The 18,373-nt window shown below is 35.2% G+C and overlaps 1 long non-coding RNA gene across 3 annotated transcripts in view; it reads left to right on the forward strand.

The window, feature by feature from the left end:
• LOC145526705 (uncharacterized) overlaps window positions 1-18,373 on the forward strand; it is a 146,776-nt gene that overhangs the window by 114,689 nt on the left and 13,714 nt on the right. The window contains exon 4 of one of the 3 annotated variants that reach the window (XR_014069104.1): window positions 1,488-2,094. The exons of the other annotated variants lie outside the window; for them this stretch is intronic. This is a non-coding gene — a long non-coding RNA (uncharacterized LOC145526705). Of the gene's footprint in view, window positions 1-1,487; window positions 2,095-18,373 lie in introns of those variants that run through there. 3 annotated transcript variants of the gene reach the window in all.

Below are 18,373 nucleotides of genomic sequence, written 5' to 3' on the forward strand. Positions count from 1 at the left end.
GTGATGCCATCCAACCATTTCATCCTCTGTCGTCCCCTTCTCCTCCTGCTCTCAGTCTTTCCGAGCATCAGGGTCTTTTCAAATGAGTCAGCTCTTCGCATCAGGTGGCCAAAATATTGGAGTTTCAGCTTTAGCATCAGTCCTTCCAATGAATATTCAGGACTGATTACCTTTAGGATGGGCTGGTTGGATCTCCTTGCAATCCAAGGGACTCTCAAGAGTCTTCTCCAACACCACAGTTCAAAACCATCAATTCTTCAGTGCTCAGCTTTCTTTATACTCCAACTCTCACATCCATACATGACCACTGGAAAAACCATAGCCTTGACTAGACGGACCTTTGCTGACAAAGTAATGTCTCTGCTTTTCAAAATGCTGTCTAGGTTGGTCATAGCTTTCCTTCCAAGGAGTAAGCATCTTTTACTTTCATGGCTGCAATCACCATCTGCAGTGACTTTGGAGCCTCCAAAAATAAAGTCAGCCACTGTTTCCACTGTTTCCCCATCTATTTGCCATGAAATGATAGGACTGGATGCCATGATCTTAGTTTTCTGAATGTTGAGCTTTAAGCCAACTTTTTCACTCTCCTCTTTCACTTTCATCAAGAGGCTCTTTAGTTCTTCTTCACTTTCTGCCACAAGGGTGGTGTCATCTGCATATCTGAGGTTGTTGATATTTCCCTTGTTGATAATCAAGCTGGATCTTGATTCCAGCTTGTGCGTCCTCCAGCCCAGTGTTCTCATGATGTATGCTGCATTTAAGTTAAATAAGCAGGGTAACAATATACCCTGATGTACTCCTTCATCTATTTGGAACCAGTCTGTTGTTCCATTACTTATTCTCAATTTGTTCAGAGGTACTTTTAAAAATATATAAATTATATTGAAATTTGTCTAAATCTTTTTGTTTACCTAGATGAATCACATTAATTTTTTATTGATACTTAGAAAGTAATTTTGCATTGTTGGGATAAATCTGGTCCTGTCATGAGGTCCTTTTCATTTTTAAAGTATTCATTTTTCTCACATTTGTTTAGAATTTTTGCATTCATATTCATAAATGAAATAAACCTCTAATTCTGTGACATTTTAATCTCCTTTTCAGATTTTGAGATTAAAGTTATTCTAACACCATAAAATAATTTGAGGAGTATGCTCATTTCATTTTCCCCAGAAATGTTTGTATGTGATTATACTTATTCATTCTTGTATATTATTCCTGGTTTGCATTGAAGGAGTGATATTTTAGTCAAGTTTTTTGTGATGTAATTTATGTGTTATAAACTTGACCCATTCAAGATTTAGTTTGATGATTTAGATAAATAAATGTATACTAACTATATGTTTTAGGTAATTACAACCACAATCAAGATGCAGATAATTTCATTAACCTCAAAGTACCACTTTTTGTCAATTGTCTATTATCCCACCCTCAGCTCCTGGCAGAAAATGATCTGATTTCTGTTCTTATAATTTTGCTTTCTTCAGGATATCGAGAAGCATACCTGGAATTCTACGATTCACCCTTTCCTCTTATCTCACCTATCCTTGAGCTAAGAAAAAACAACTTTTCTTCAGTGCTTCTAAGTATTTCTTCATAAAATCTATGCCTGTGTGTTAGAAAGCCTCCAACATGGCCCACAAATATCCCCATCCTCTTACTCATGCCCTTGTGCAATATGCTCCCCTCAAACACAGGATGGACTTATTGACTCAATTCTAACTAACAGAATAAGGCATATGTGATAGGATTTCACTTCCAATATTAAGCTAGAAAAAGACTGTGGCTTCCATCTTGGTGCCTTCTTTTGCTTTCAGATTGCTCACTGTGGGGAAGTGAGCTGTTATGAACTAATACATCTATGTGGAAAGTATTGTGTAAATGAGCTTGGAAGCAGATCTTCTGAGATCACTCAAACTATATGAGTGAACTTGGAGAGAAATCTTCCTCAGTTGAGCCCAGAGAGGATCACAGAGGCCTTGATCATGGATTTGTAAGAGATCTTAAGCCAAAGCAATCCAGTTGAGTCAATTGTGTATCTCTGTCCCTGGGAAACAGTGAGAAAATAAATGTTCATTGTTTCTAGCTGCTAAAGGTGCATTAGTTTCCTATGGCTGCTGTAACAGATAGTCACACACTTGGTATCTTAAAACAGTAGAAATGTATTCTTTAACAATTCTGGCGTGTACAGGTCTGAAAACAGTTTGAGGACAAATCAAGGTGTTTCAACTAAGACACTGCTATTGATTGGCTTGTCACTGCATCACTCCAGTTTGTGTCTAATTTCCCTTTCATTTCTTTTATAAGAACACTTGTGATAGGATTTAGGGCCAACATGGATAATTCAGAATAATCTCCTCATCACAATGTTTTAATTTAATCACACCCCAAAACTTTTATCATATAAAGTAACATCCATAAGCTCTAGAGATTATGACCTGATGTCTTTGGGTCTACTAACTACATAAGACGATTTGTTATGTAGTAATAGATAACTAATGAGGCTTCCAGAATGGCTCAGCAGTAAAGAATCCACCTGCAATGCAGGAAACACGGGTTGGATCCCTGAGTCAGGAAGATCCTCTGAAGAAAGAAGTGGCAACTCACTTCAGTGCTCTTGCCTGGGAAATCCCATGGCGGGCTACAGTCCACATGCATGTATGCATGCTAAGTCACTTCAGTCATGTCCAATTCTTTGGAAACTTTCGACTGTAGCTCACCAAACTTCTCTGTCCATTGGATCAAGGAGGCAAGGATACTGGAATGGGGTGCCATTTCCTTCTCCATGGGATCTTCCCAACCCAGGGATCCAACCTGCATCTCTTATGTCTTCCTGCATTGGCAGGCAGATTCTTTACCATTAGCGTCACCTGGGAAGCCCAAGGGCTGTAGTCCATGGGGTGGCAAAGAGTCAGACATAACTGAGCAACTAAGCACAGTAGATAACTAGTATACTACTCAGGGCAATTTCTTATGCAATAATAGATAATTAACACACTGACCTTTATTGCAGAGTTAAATCATTTGGGCCTCCCTGGTAGCTCAGCTCATAAATAATCCGACTGCAATGCAGGAGACCTTGATCGATTCCTTGTTGGTGAAGTTCCCCTGGAGAAGGGATAGGCTACCCACTCCAGGATTCTTGGGCCTCCCTGGTGGCTCAGGCTGTAAAGTATCTGCCTGCAATGCAGGAGACCTGAATTCGATCCCTGTGTTGGGAAGATTCCCTGGCAAAGGGAATGGCTGCCCACTCCAGTATTCTAGTATTCTGTCCTGGAGAATTCCATGGACTGTATGTTCCATAGGGTTGCAAAGAGTCAGACACAACTGAGGGATTTTCACTCTTTCACTAAATATTCAAAGGTGTTTTATTTTTTTTCTCTGCATTTTAAAGTTTTAATTTTAATTAATTAATTAATTTTTGTCAATAGCTTTTAGACTCTCAAAGTCCTTCTCAGTCTTATGTCTTACTGCTTGAGGTCTAGGAACAATTGCCTTTTCTGATTCTTCTCTGCTACATTTTGTTAAAAAGTCAATTTCCTTTTATTTTGACTGGCAAAGTAAAGCATTCTTATTTGAGGTTATATCTATCTTGTGATACCTTACCAAAATCAGAATTCTACATATACTATTACACTAATTCTTTCCAACTATTTTACTAAGAGCAGCAGACATAGAAGACATATGGTTTGCCTTTCAAATTATCATAGATAATGTATGTTTAAGTGTTTTGTCAACTATTTCATGTTTATCCATTTTTTTGTTTTTAGTCATTAATAAGAATTCATGGCAACCTAATGTGGATATATGTTTATAAGCTGATATATTGTATACTTATGTTTGCATATATAAAATGATATACTGTAGTATACCACTTCTGATATCAATTTCTGTACTAGTGTTCTGTAGATATAACACTAGCATTTGTAACAGATAACCTCTGAAATCTCAGTGAGTTAACAAAATATAATTCCATTTCCTTTTCATGTAAAGCTCCCAACAAATATGTTCTTGATTAGGAAGAGGCTTTTCTCTAAGCAGTGATTAAAGATTCCAGGCATTTTTTATATCTTGGGTAAAGTATCTTTGTACAAGGCTTCCATTTCTTTATACTTATCACCATGAATGAGACAAGGGAATGAGCGTGGAGAATTATTATAAGAGGTGTTTATAGTACATGCTTGGAAGAAACGTACATCATTTCTGCTCACATTCCATTGAATAAAATAGCATTTATGACTATATATGATGCATGTACATTCTTGTCGCAACTGGAATTAAGTCTGAGGAGTGGAATTCAGCTACTTTCTCAAAAAAAAAAAAAAAAGAAAGATAGGGGTTTGGTAGACTTAACCGTCTCTACAACACTCTATGAATAGCCCTTTTATAACTTTGTTGTAACTTGTTTCATGGCTCTTAACATATTCAATTTTCATGAAAATTACAGGTATGTTAGAAAATACTGCATTTATGACAGTTTTCATTTGATGATTCTAGTTAATTATATTAATTTGACTGTGTGGATCACAATAAACTGTGGAAAATTCTGAAAGAGATGGGAATACCAGACCACCTGACCTGCCTCTTGAGAAACCTGTATGCAGGTCAGGAAGCAACAGTTAGAACTGGACATGGAACAACAGACTGGTTCCAAATAGGAAAAGGAGTACGTCAAGGCTGTATTTTGTCACCCTGCTTATTTAACGTATATGCAGAGTACATCATGAGAACGCTGTGCTGGAGGAAGCACAAGCTGGAATCAAGATTGCCGGGAGAAATACCAAAAACCTCAGATATGTAGATGACACCACCCTTATGGCAGAAAGCAAAGAACTAAAGAGCCTGTTGATGAAAGTGAAAGAGGAGAGTGAAAAAGTTGGCTTAAAGCTCAACATTCAGAAAACTAAGATCATGGCATCTGGTCCCATCACTTCATGGTAGATACATGGGTAAACAGTGGAAACAGCGGCTGACTTTATTTTTGGAGGCTCCAAAATCACTGCAGATGGTGATTGCAGCCATGAAATTAAAAGACGCTTACTCCTGGGAAGAAAAGTTATGACCAACCTAGATAGCATATTAAAAAGCAGAGACATTACTTTGCAAACAAAGGTTCGTCTAGTCAAGGCTATGGTTTCTCCAGTGGTCATGTATGGCTGTGAGAGTTGGACTATAAAGAAAGCTGAGCGCCGAAGAATTGATGCTTTTGAACTGTGGTGTTGGAGAAGACTCTTGAGAGTCCGTTGGACTGCAAGGAGATCCAACCAGTCCCTCCTAAAGGAGATCAGTCCTGGGTGTTCAATGGAAGAACTGATGTTGAAGCTGAAACTCAAATACTTTGGCCACTTGATGCAAAGAGCTGACTCATTGGAAAAGACCTTGATGCTGAGAAAGATTGAGGGAAGGAGGAGAAGGGGACCACAGAGGATGAGATGGCTGGATGGCATCACCGATTCAATGGACATGGGTTTAGGTGGACTTAGGGAGTTGATGATGGACAGGGAGGCCTGGCATGCTCCGATTCATGGGGTCGCAAAGAGGCGGACATGACTGAGCGACTGAACTGAACTGAAACTACCATGTCTTTAGTGAAATATTCTTCTACGTATCTAAAATTTGATGAGCAAAAGTGTAATAAAATCTCTTATAATGATGCCAGATTTACAAATTTTTAATTTTAAGTACATGTTTGAATTTATTGCACATTTTGAAGTTATTTTATTATGTATTTGTAAATTTAGAATTTTTAGTTCTGTCCTTATGAATTAAACATTTCATTAACATGCAAAAGTCTATCTATAGTAATTTTTTCCCCTTAATCCATATTAACATACCTACGTCAATTTTCTTTTGGTTTATATTTGCCTAATATATCTTTCTCTTTGTTTTATTCTCATTTCGTATTCTTAAACACTGAGTACAATTAGATTTTTTCAAAATATGCTTAGGTAATCTTTTCCTTGTAAGTAGAAGTTTTAAGTAGAATCTTATAGTAGTACTATACAATTTTAAGTAGAAATATTTTTCTTTTTACATTTAATATTATCACAGATAGATTTGGATTTATTTCCATTACTAATCTTGTTTTTTCCCTTTTATTTTTTGTATATTATATAGATTATTCTTTCTCATTCCCTTATTTTACACTGAGTTTTTTCATCCATTACACTCTCTTTATGTATCTCCTAGTTTGGAAACTATGTATTCTAAGTTTTCCTTTTATTAGTCTCCCTAGATTTACTATAACTATTTAGCATGTTAAAGATTGAATTAATATTTACTTACTCTCCTCATGAACAAATAATTCAAAATGTTCTGACGGATTAGCCTCTTCCCAGATCATATTATTGACTATAATTCCAGTTTTATCTCTCTTGATTCTCTTAACAACACAAATCGTTTTATACATTTTAATATTTATACAAAATTTACTATTATCTTTGCACTTCATTCCTTCTTAAATTATATCCTTTAGGCCTGCTGTCTAATACATAGCCAGTTGCCATCTGTGACTATTTAATTTAAATTAATTAAAATTTATTTTCAGTTTCTCAGTCATAGTAGCCACATCTCAAGTGCTTAAAGTTACATGTGGCTTGCCATATTGGAGAGCACAGATGTAGAATATTTCTATCATTGAAGAAAGTTCTATTGGATAGTACTACTTTATTAAGTCTTCAGTGATATATTTTGATCGTGAACAAAACTGTTATTTTGAACGTGTGTTTACTTTGACCACTTTTTTAAAAGATAGAATTTTAGTTCAGTGGTTATTTTCTTTAATTACTATGAGTATATTATCCAATATATTTGTATTTCTATTATGATATTGAGAAGGGAGCTGTTGGACTGTGATTGAGTGGTAGGTAACCAATTCTAACTCTGAAAGCTTATAAAAGTTTTTTTTCACTTTGGTGTTCTGCCATTTCACTGCACTCCATCCAAGGGATAGTTTTTACTTATACTCTTTTGACTTTCTTTAAGTATCTGAATCTATGATTTTATTTTTTCTAAATTCTGGAAAACTATTAATCTACTCTTTAATAATTGTCTGCCTCCACTTGTCTTTTTATATGCTTCTAGATATTTAATTTGCAGTCTGTCTCTGTCTGCTCTAACTTTTCTTGTATATTTTCTTCTAGTGCTTTTATGCCTTGTTTTACATAATTTCTTTATATATACATTTTCCACTTCACCAAATCCTTCTTTATATAAGCCTAATCTGCAGTTTGACATTATGATTTTTTCAGATGTTAATTATTTTATTTTTAACTTCTAAAAATTATATTTAGTTGTTTCCCTATATAAACTTGGTCTACTTTCTTTCTATTTTAAATATTATCATATTTATATTTTTTAAACATACAAAATTCTTTTATATTTTATAGCTTACAATTTCAACATATGAAATCTTCAAGGACTTAACTGTCCAATTTGTGTGAGTCTGTGTTCTGCTGATTCTTATTGACGGTGGTAGATTTCTTCATTTGCATGTTGATTTTTTTAAATTGTGAGCTCTTGTTCCTATGAACACTATTTGTTGGAATCATTTGAGAATTGTATTAAAATGCAGTGTTCTAGAAATAATTTCTGCTTGCTTCAATCAACTGCCTGAAAATTGAACCAACCTAACACTCTTTAAATTTTTGACTTGGAGTTTTTGTGCCCATGCTGATACAAATGCTGACTCTAAAACTACTAAAACAAGGATTTACTAGATAGTTATTTATTCTGAAATCTTCTCCTATCTGGTAAATTTTGCTTGTTTTTGTTTTTCCTTATCCAATGATGTGTTAAATTATGTTCAGATTGTATGTGGGTGGGGAGTTCTCCTCCTGTGCTTATACCCTATATTTGTTTCTATTCTCCTTGCCAAGAGGCCATGAAAACCCTTGATGTCTTTGGGATGCCAGAGTTGAGCAGATGTCCTCAGTGATAATGTATTTACAGGGCTCACTAATTCACTGGGCACTTACATTCCAGCATTTACTAGAACAGGTTATTTGTTTCCTTCTCCACTAGCTTGGCTGTTTCTATAAAGAAGTCAGTGGGCTGACATCATTTACCATTTTCAGAGTTTGATGTTTCATGAACTTACCGTAAACTGAGATGTTTGAAAAGCTTAAATGTTTTCATCTATGAGATTTTTGTTTTCCAGAATGATTCCATACTTAATTATAGTTTCAGTATGTAGAGAAGACTCTACACATAGACATCACCAGATGGTCAACACCGAAATCAGATTGACTGTATTCTTTGCAGCCAAAGATGGAGAAGCTCTATACAGTCAGCAAAAACAAGACCAGGAACTGACTGTGGCTCAGATCATGAATTCCAAATTGACAAATTCAGAATTAACTTGAAGAAAGTAGGGAAAACCACTAGAGCACTCAGGTATGATCTTAATCAAATCCCTTACAGTGGAAGTGAGAAATAGATTTAAGGGACTAGATCTGATAGAGTGCTTGATAAACTATGGACGGAGGTTTGTGACATTGTACAGGAGGCAGGGAGCAAGACCATCTCCAAGAAAAAGAAATGCAAAAAGGCAAAGTGGCTGTCTGAGGAGGCCTTACAAATAACTGAGAAAAGAAGGGCAGCGAAAAGCAAAGGGGAAAAGGAAAGATATACCCATTTTAATGCAGAGATCCAAAGAATAGCAAGGAGAGATAAGAAAGCCTTCCTCAGTGATCAGTGCAAAGAAATAGAGGAGAACAATAGAATGGGAAAGACTAGAGATCTCTTCAAGAAAATTAGAGACACCAAGGGAACATTTTATGCAAGGCGGGCTCAATAAAGGACAGAAATGGTATGGACCTAATAGAAGCAGCAGATATTAAGAAGAAGTTGCATGTGATATAAACAGTATGTAAACCATGGTAATCAGAAATATTCAATTTTTCCCTCAAGATACAAGTTTTAAAACTGTAATCGATAGTCCTTATAGAGTTCAGAGGCAGTGAATCATGTCTCAAAATGAAATAGTAAGGACAAAAATTGGGGTATGACTACCCATCGTATACTGCCTCCACCCAAGTAGTTCAACAAAGTGGAATTCTAAGAAGTGTTTTATTGGACTAAAGGGCTGTATCAGTTTAGAAATGGTTTGATAACTGCTGCTGATAATTCCCATATTTTTGCTAATGTTCTGGGCACTGACTCAAGTACAGAAGGGAACCATGATTATCTTTTTGAGAGCAATTGGTTTGTCTGGTTAATTAGATTTCTTCTGGAATAACATTTATCCATTCATCCATCTCAATAGTAGATAATTAGGTGCTAATTCAAAGAGTCTATAATATAATTTATTATATAATACAATGTCTATGAATATATTATAACTATCAATATATTGATATATATTATGTATTATATGATTTATAGGTAAGACATTCTGTTCATATACTTTAAATTATAAGACCAAAAAGGTCCTGAATGTAGCATTGAAGTATAGACAATCTAGGAAGTAGAAAATTCACAAAATTTCTTACTACCTGAAACATGTATAAGAGTCTTTGTTAGCCTGTATGTGTAGTATACAATGCTTACATGGACTTGAGAGTTTAATTGAAGGAGAGAACAAGAAGGTGGACAGAAAAACAGTGACATTTGAAAGAGAACTGAATCTTTTGGATATTAATGAAATTGATATGAGATAATAATGGAACTTAGAGCAGAAATTTCAGTTTGAAATATGGTTATTGAATAACTTTGGGATGATTTATGCCTACATTAATGCTAATTCCTGACACCATATTGGGCATCTCTGAGAAGAAAAATAGTAACATACTTGGAAAAGAGATGATATCTTAACAGAGATCATGCGGAGGGTATATTTCTTAAAAATACATAAAATTTCCACTAAAATGAGAGAAAACATTTTTCTGCAAATATTTCTTGTGGTCACTGAAATGCACCAGAAATTCACAAACTGTCTCTGTTTTTCACCTGCTGCAGATGGCAAAAAGTGTTTGGTTGCCAAAGGGGTGATCTCTTGAGAGGGTTGAAAATAAATGATCTATTCTAAGATGACAGAGACCTGTTTTCTTACCAGCTGTCCAGTTTAGATATGAAATTATAGGAAGCATTCCCAGAAGCAATTTTGTATCTGTTACAAGTTTATTAGAGAGAGGCATGATATGTCTTAATGGTCATTTGCAAAGAGAATGGTAACAATACTTAATTTTGTCAGATCTGATTGATTAAAAATTAAGTGATTCTCTGTGCAAAGAGTTAGCTGACTGACTCCAGATTGGCAGTTATCTTAAAGAGATAAACATTTTTAGATATAAGGATATTTTATACATACAAATATTAAGATATGAGAGATGATTTCCATCATTCTATAGATTTGACAAATCTATTTCTATAATTAGATCATAATTTATGTCATCAAGTTTGGAAATCTTAGGTGATTAAGATCAGATTTTATACTTCCTTTAATATTACTAAAAATGTTTATGAGAATTAAAATCTATTTTCTCTCTAATGGAAAAATACAGATTATGGCAGATCTTATTTGACACTGACAAATGAAAGGATAGGAAATAGATTATCCATGAGAAAATATACCAAGGAAAAATTACCATTCAGAATTAGCTCTTTGATTAGTCTGTTCTCTATGTCTCCATGCTGTGTGACACAGGGAGCTCAGCCCAGTGCTCTGTGACTACCTAGAGGGGTAGAATGGGTAGGGATATGGGAGGGAGTTTCAGGAGGGAGAGGACATATTATATATCTGTGGCTGATTCGTGTTGATATACATCAGAAACCAACACAATATTGTAAAACAATTATCCTCCAATTAAAAAAAAAATCATTCCATTACATAATTAATTACATATTTCTAGCTCCTGATGGAAAAGTAAAGACCTCTCTCTCCCACTTTTTTGAATTCATTTTAAAATAGGAATTACACAGAAATGATGTTAATTAATAATCATAATTTTTTTTTCCAACTATAACAGTGTTAGAGTATAACAAAGTTTGCCATGGGAAATTTCGAGTTATTTCAGCAATACTGACAGCAGAAAGCATGTGAATGGGGGGGGATATCAGAGCAAATAATGGTTCAAATCACTAGGAATATTTGAGCCTCTTCTCAAAGAAGCCTCTATGAACTTCTAAGTCAAGAACCAAAAAAAGCACCATATGGAGGGTGAATGGGAGAGGGAAGCATCAAATTAATTTATGAAAGAGCTATATTAAAGTCACTTGGCTCTTAAGGTAACTTTTCTTTTATTCTCTATAAATTGAACACCAATTCTTGCCCACAGTACAAATCTTGAGAACTCCTGTTAAATGAATTTATAGATAAATTAATATATTTGGAAGAAATTAGAAAGTGTTTGTACTAATAACGTAGTGAACAGAGTGAGGTGTCAGTTGAACCTCTTCAACAGACAAGGAAAAAAATATGGTGAGATAAGAAGACAATTTGGTAGAGCAGTAAAATATACTGAATTGCTTCACCTTTCCAGAGGAGAGTCCTAATTGGCAGCTGGTATCTGCTCATTTTGTCTGCTTTCTTTGCTTTTCATTCCTACTTGTGAGCCCTGACTGTTAAAGTATCAGTTTTAGTTATAAACAAATAATTCACACTCCCATTCAAGAGACAGATTTGTTTGTTACCTATCTAATATTATCCTTTGCCAGATATCTATTCTAACATCACACTTCATTAATAGTGTAAAAAAAAACAATAGTGTTAATTGCTCTATCATATCCAACTCTTTGTGACCCTATCAACTGTAGACCACCAGACTCTTCTGTCCATGAAATTCTCCAGGCGAGAATACTAGAGTGAGTAGCCATTCCCTTCTCCAAGGCCGTTCCCTGACCCAGGGATAGAACCCAGGTCTTCTGCATTGCAGGCAGATTCTTTACCTTCTGAGCCATCAGGGAGCATTAATAAATATAACTAAACAACTGAGGCAGCTTATCTGGTAGCTCAGCTGGTAAAGAGTCCGCCTGCACTGTGGGATACCTGGGTTTGGTCTCTGAGTTGGGAAGAACCCCTAGAAAAAGGAATGGCTACACACACTCTATTATTCTGGCCTGGAGAATCCCATGGACTCTATAGTCCATGGGGTCGCAAAGAGTCGGACACAACTGAGCGACTTCACTTTTTACTTCAAACAACCAGGACCCAGTCTCTTAGTAAAACTATTAATATGAAAGAGAAGACCCATAGGGATGACAGAGGACAAGATGGTTGGATGGCATCACTGACTCAATGGACATGAGTTTGAGCAAGCTCCGGGAGATGGTGAAAGACGGGGAAGCCTGATGTGCTGCAGTCCATGGGGTCGCAAAGAGTTGGACACAACTGAGTGACTGAACAACAACAACAACAAGATGAACAAAATGACTGATTCTAGGGAAAAGATAACGTAGCCATAAACATAGAAAACAATTCCAATTAGTATCCTCAGAATCACTGAATGAGTATTTCCTGCATGAAACTATAGCTATTTAATGTGGAAAGGGATGTGAGAGACATGTAGAAGAGAATTTAGATTTTCTTACCTTCCTAGTCATCCCAGTTGTTTTCGTCAAAGACCATCCTGCAAGAGACAAAATCCAGCCAACCTCCAGACAGCGATAAACACATCAGAGGACTTAAACAAGAACAAAAAGGCAACTTCCTCAACTTTTGACTGATTGCAGACAGATGAATGAGTTTAATGAAGGCTAGAAGAATGGCTCATCTAAACTGTATTTTCATGAACAATATTAAATGATCATAGGTTTAAGTTTTTTTTTTTAAGTCTTTTAATTGGAAGTCATTTGCTAAGCAGCATTATTGGAGCAAATGATAAACTAATAACATGATTTTTAATAGCAAATTACTAAAATTGACCAACATGACCTTAATTTATCCAGCTAAGTTTAAAAAAACATTACTTGATCAGTTAAAATTGTGATTAAATTATAATGCAAGCAATGAGATACACTGTAGTTTTAAATTCATATTTTATTATGAAACAACAGGCTTCCCAAGTGGTGTAATGGTAAAGAATCTGCCTGCCAGTGCAAGAGACACAGAAGACGCGGGTTTGATTCCTGGAGAAGGAAATGGTAACCCACTCCAGTATTCGTGCCTGGAAAATTCCATGGACTGAGGAGCCTGGCAGGCCACAGTCCATGGGGTCACAAAGAATCGAACATAACTGAGCAACTGAGCACAAGACATGAAACAATTTCTAAGATGTTTGGTTAGAAAAGGCAGATAGAATGTTGAATACAACCATTTAAATTTTGTAAAAGGCTATTCATATTTATAATATTTATATCTACATATACATGGGTTTGTATGTGTATATAAAATTTCTAAAGGTACATTCATAAAAATGTCGTAAGATTACATTTTAGGAAAAGGTGGAGGGACTTGGGTGGAGAGGAATAATTATGTTATAGATTATACAAATTATATTTTTAATATTTTGAATTTTTATTCTTAGTTGAGCATGCATTCTTTTTTCAATTAAAAACAATAGAACTGTAACATAAATGGTATTCATAGAGTTTAAAATTAATTGTAATTGAATGCATAAGCATAATAAATATAACATATAAATAAATTTAACAACTTCTTGAATTATTTCTATGTAAAGGCAACATATGTGAACAGCTTGAATTATAAGAGACAGAAAATGAGGTAGAGGGAACACACAAGGCTTAATTCCTTTATTTTTAAAAAGGATTCGGTAGGTTTTCTTTTGCAGTGGAACACTCTCTGTAAATACAACGTTATGGAGAACTCCAAACACAAAATGAATAAAATCAACTGAAAACACTGGAGTGATAAGCTGTTACAACTGAATCCCCTTGGTCTCTCCTTTGACCCCCTCCCACCCTAACCCGCTCCTCTGAAGGACCTTTTGAAACAGCTGTTATGTCAAATGTCTTCTTCACTCTTACATATCCCTCAGTTCTTTGTAAAGGTTTCTTGTGAGGTTATTCACAATGTTACATTATTTACAAAATAACCCATTTTCACATTTTGTAAAAGAAACCATCCACTGTGGGAATGAGATACAACTGTGTGTAATCGGTAAGGAAAAATAATTTTCTTTGAAACCTAGAATGGTTACTATTTCAGTTTCATCCTTACCTGTATCACAAGGGGCTTTAATTCTCACCCATAACTCTCTCCACAGGATAAAGCATTCACAAGAGTGAGTTAATCATCTATTCCAAGTGCCAATTAATGCTCCAGCAGCAGTGGGGAGAAAAATCTGCTGGCAGCAAGTTTTGAGCAACTCCAAGATATTCATTTAGAAACTTTCTCTTCATTAATGCACAGCTTCTTTTAGAATATGTCACTTAACAGGCAGTCATAATTGTAGACTTTATATTAAAACTGACTATATAGGTAATGAATCTGCTATAAAACAGTTTACACTGCACAAAAGTATACAAAAAAAAGTACAAGATTCCTGATTTCTCATGTAGCTTCCAAAATCTGATCTGACATCCCCAGATGCAGTCATTACTAATATGTAACATGTTTTCTAATCATACACAAATACATCCACCCATTTAATCTGTCAGGATCATTGTGTGTGTAGGTACACACATATCTATATACCTATAGCTGTATGTTATATAAACATATATATATATATATATATATATATATAAGATTCTGGAAATTGCCTTTTTCACTTATCAATATAATGTGGGCATATTGAATGATGAAATATGCAACTGGGGAATAAATGCTTTTTCTGCATTTACTGAAATGAATTTTTCTTTGTTCCCTTATCTATTGAAATGGGGAAAAGCAATCACAAATTTTAGAATTTTGGACCAGCCGTGCATTCTTGGGATTAACCCTATCTGATCATCATTCTGTATGTTGTTGGATTTGATTTGCTAATGTTTTATTGAGGGTTTTGGCATTTTTATTTCATAGGGATCTTGGATTGTAGTTTTCTTTTCTCACAGTCTTCATCTCAGTATTTGGTTTTGATGTCAGGGCAATTTTTGCTTCTTTAGATGAGTTGAAATATGTCCCGTTTTTAGTTTTCTGTAACAGTTTGTATAAGATTGGTACAATTTCATCCTTAAATATTTGTTAGAGTTTGCCAGAGAAGTCACATAGGCCTAGAGTTTTGCTGCTGCTTTTATAATTTTTTAATACAAATTTGATATCTTTAAATGTGTAAAACTATTGAGATTACACACACATGTTTATCTCATCAAAGTTATATAACGTTTTGGTAACATTCTCCTGTTAAGTTTTGTAAAATTCCTCTGCTAAATTAAGAGAAAGTAGAAAGTGAAGTCGCTCAGTCATGTCCGACTCTTTGTGACCCCGTGGACTGTAGCCTGCCAGGCTCCCCCATCCATGGGATATTCCAGGCAAGAATACTGGAGTGGGTAGCCATTTCCTTCTCCAGGGGATCTTCCTGACCCAGGGATCAAACCTGAGTCTCCTGCACTGCAGGCAGACTCTAAATTAAATGTCTATAGATATGTTGTTATGTTCTCTGTTTCCTAACCGATGTTGGTAATTTGTGTCTGCTCTCTTTTTTCTTGTCTAGAGTTTTATCAGTGTCCCCATTCTTTTTCTTTATCTTTGGTTTCTAGATGTTTGCATAGGAGGATTTTAGGTTCATTTTTGTGGGGCAGAGTATTTACTCTAATATTCTCTGAGAATTTTAGGTCTGTTGTTTTATATTTTTCATCACTGTTAGAAATTCCAATTGATTATTTTTTATAGTTTCCATCTTTCTGCTAAAATTTTCCACTTGTTCATGTGTGGTGTCCATCTTTTCTACCAGGGCCTTCAACATATTAATCATAAATATTTTAACTCTTTGATGGATTGTTTCAGTATATGGGCTGTATCTAAACTCTAAATACCAGCTGATGCTAAACCTTCAGAAGTTTATTAATAAAAAGTCTCTAACTCTCTTTTATGACAGTCCTGTATTTGTTTCTGGCTCTGCCCCAGCCACCTAAAATATGTGACGACATCTCTCCTTGGCAGTTTGTACTTCTCTTTGGATTTCAGGCTAGTTGATTGCCCTGTGACCTCAGCTATGTGATAGGTTCAAGAAAAGATATGGATTTGTAAATCACCTTGCTTTTTTCTGGTTGCTAAGATGTGAACAGCACTCTTGCCTATTTTCTACATTCTTTAAACAAACTGAAATTCTTAGTTACCAATCTTTATCAATTTTTATAACTTTGTTGCTTAACAACTTTAAGTAGTAACTAGAAATATTCAATGAGTAAATGAATCTATTTACACTATATTTCATCACTTCTACCCTCTCAACACTTTCCAATTAGAATAAATCTCTCTAGTTATTCTGATGATTGTCATTACCTTGTTCAACCTTTAAATTTGTATTTCTTATTTTGTAAATTATAGACCTGTTCTACTTCTTACTATGAATGTTGAGAATTTAGAGCACTTTCACCCTCTCATGAACAACAGGTTTATAACACTCTTTTTAAAATTGACATATAATATTGTATTGGTTTTAGATGTAAAACATAATGAATTGATTTATATAAATATTGTAAAATGATCACCACAATAGGTGTAGTTAACATCCACACCCACCCATGGTTGCAAATATTTTGTGTGTGTGTTAGTGACTTTCAAATACACAATACATTATTGTTAACTATAGTCACCCAGGCTATATATTGCATCCCCAAGATTTTTTGTCTTTGAACTGGAAGTTTGTACCTTTTGATTATCTTCACTTATTCTGCCCACCCTGTACCCTCCACCTCTGGCAAGAACCAATCTGTTCTCTGTATCTATGAGTTCCTTTTGTTTTAGATTCCACATGTAAGTTAAATCATATAGTATTTGTTTTTCTATATTTGACTTCTTTCACTTAGCCTAATGCCCTTGAGGCCCACTCATGTTGTAGCAAATGGCAGGATTTCCTTCTTATAGTGACTGAATAATATTCCATCGTATGTATATATCACACTTCTTTATACATTCATCCTTGATGGATACTTTTTCTTTCATTTCTTGGCTTTTGTATAATAATGCTGCAATGAACATGGGGGTTGCAGATATCTTTTTGAGATAGTGGGGTTTTTTTTCACTCAAAAAAATACCCAGAAGTAAAATTGTTGGATCATATGGTAGTTCTATTTTTAATTTTGTGAGGAGCCTCCATATTAGTTTCCTAGTGGTTGTACCAAATTTCCATATTTGTAATATTCTAATTTTTGCTTTTGTGAGTAGTTATCTTTATGATTTAAGAAAATTTAGTGTGCATTGATTGAACCTGCTGCTGCTGCTAAGTCGCTTCAGTCGTGCCCCACTCTGTGCGACCCCATAGACGGCAGCCCACCAGGCTTTGCCGTCCCTGGGATTGTCCAGGCAAGAACACTGGAGCGGGTTGCCATTTCCTTCTCCAATGCATGAAAGTGAAAAGTGGAAGTGAAGTCGCTCAGTCGTGTCCAACTCATAGCGACCCCATGGACTGCAGCCTACCAGGCTCCTCCCTCCATGGGATTTTCCAGACAAGAGTACTGGAGTGGGTTGCCATTGCCTTCTCTGTGATTGAATCTACAGAATTATAAAAGAGAAAAAACATTATGTATTTATTATATTCTGCTCCCTCCTCCAAGATATTGATAGCTAATTTTAAATTTGCAAGCTTTTTAATACTTATGCTCAATTTGTCCACATTCTTCTAAATGTAGTTCCCAAATATATAATCTAATGAATCAATTCTGTGATAGTAATTTGTCAATACCACTGAACCAAGAAATAATACTGAGCCTAATTTATGCAAACTTGATTGTGTACACGATTAAGATGTGCACAAAGACCTATTATTGTTCAGACTACCAAGTGGAACTTTCACTTGAGTGTCTATTTTCACACATCCATGTCAGTCTGAATTGCAATTAAGGAAAAATTTACCCATCTATATATAAAACACTAAGCATTTAAAGAGTATTCAGGAATTTGAAATGTACAATGCTTGTGTCTTTTCTCTGTGTAGCCAACTATTGCTGAAAACAGCTACTGATTGATGGAGCTCAAATAATGCTGTTTTTTTTTTTATAAATATATACAGATCAAATAATTCTAGTAGAAATAACATGACATGTATAACATTAGTTTTGTATGTCACAAAGAGCCTGAGTATCTCATATTTGTAAACTATTTTTATTTTTGCTTTAGGTTGTGAAAAAATTGAAAGTATTAGTTGCTCAGTCATGTCCAACTCTTTGCAACCCCCCAGACTGTAACCTGCCAGGCTCCTCTGTCCATGGGACTCTCCAGGCAAGAATACTGGAGTGGGTTGCCATTCCCTTATCCTGGAGATCTTCCTGACCCAGGGATTAAACCAGGGTATGCTACATTGCAGGCAAATTC

The sequence above is a fragment of the Giraffa tippelskirchi genome, chromosome 2, assembly GCF_054371585.1.
Source record: "Giraffa tippelskirchi isolate mGirTip1 chromosome 2, T2T-mGirTip1v1.2.pri, whole genome shotgun sequence".
In the NCBI taxonomy this organism is placed as follows: Eukaryota; Metazoa; Chordata; class Mammalia; order Artiodactyla; family Giraffidae; genus Giraffa; species Giraffa tippelskirchi.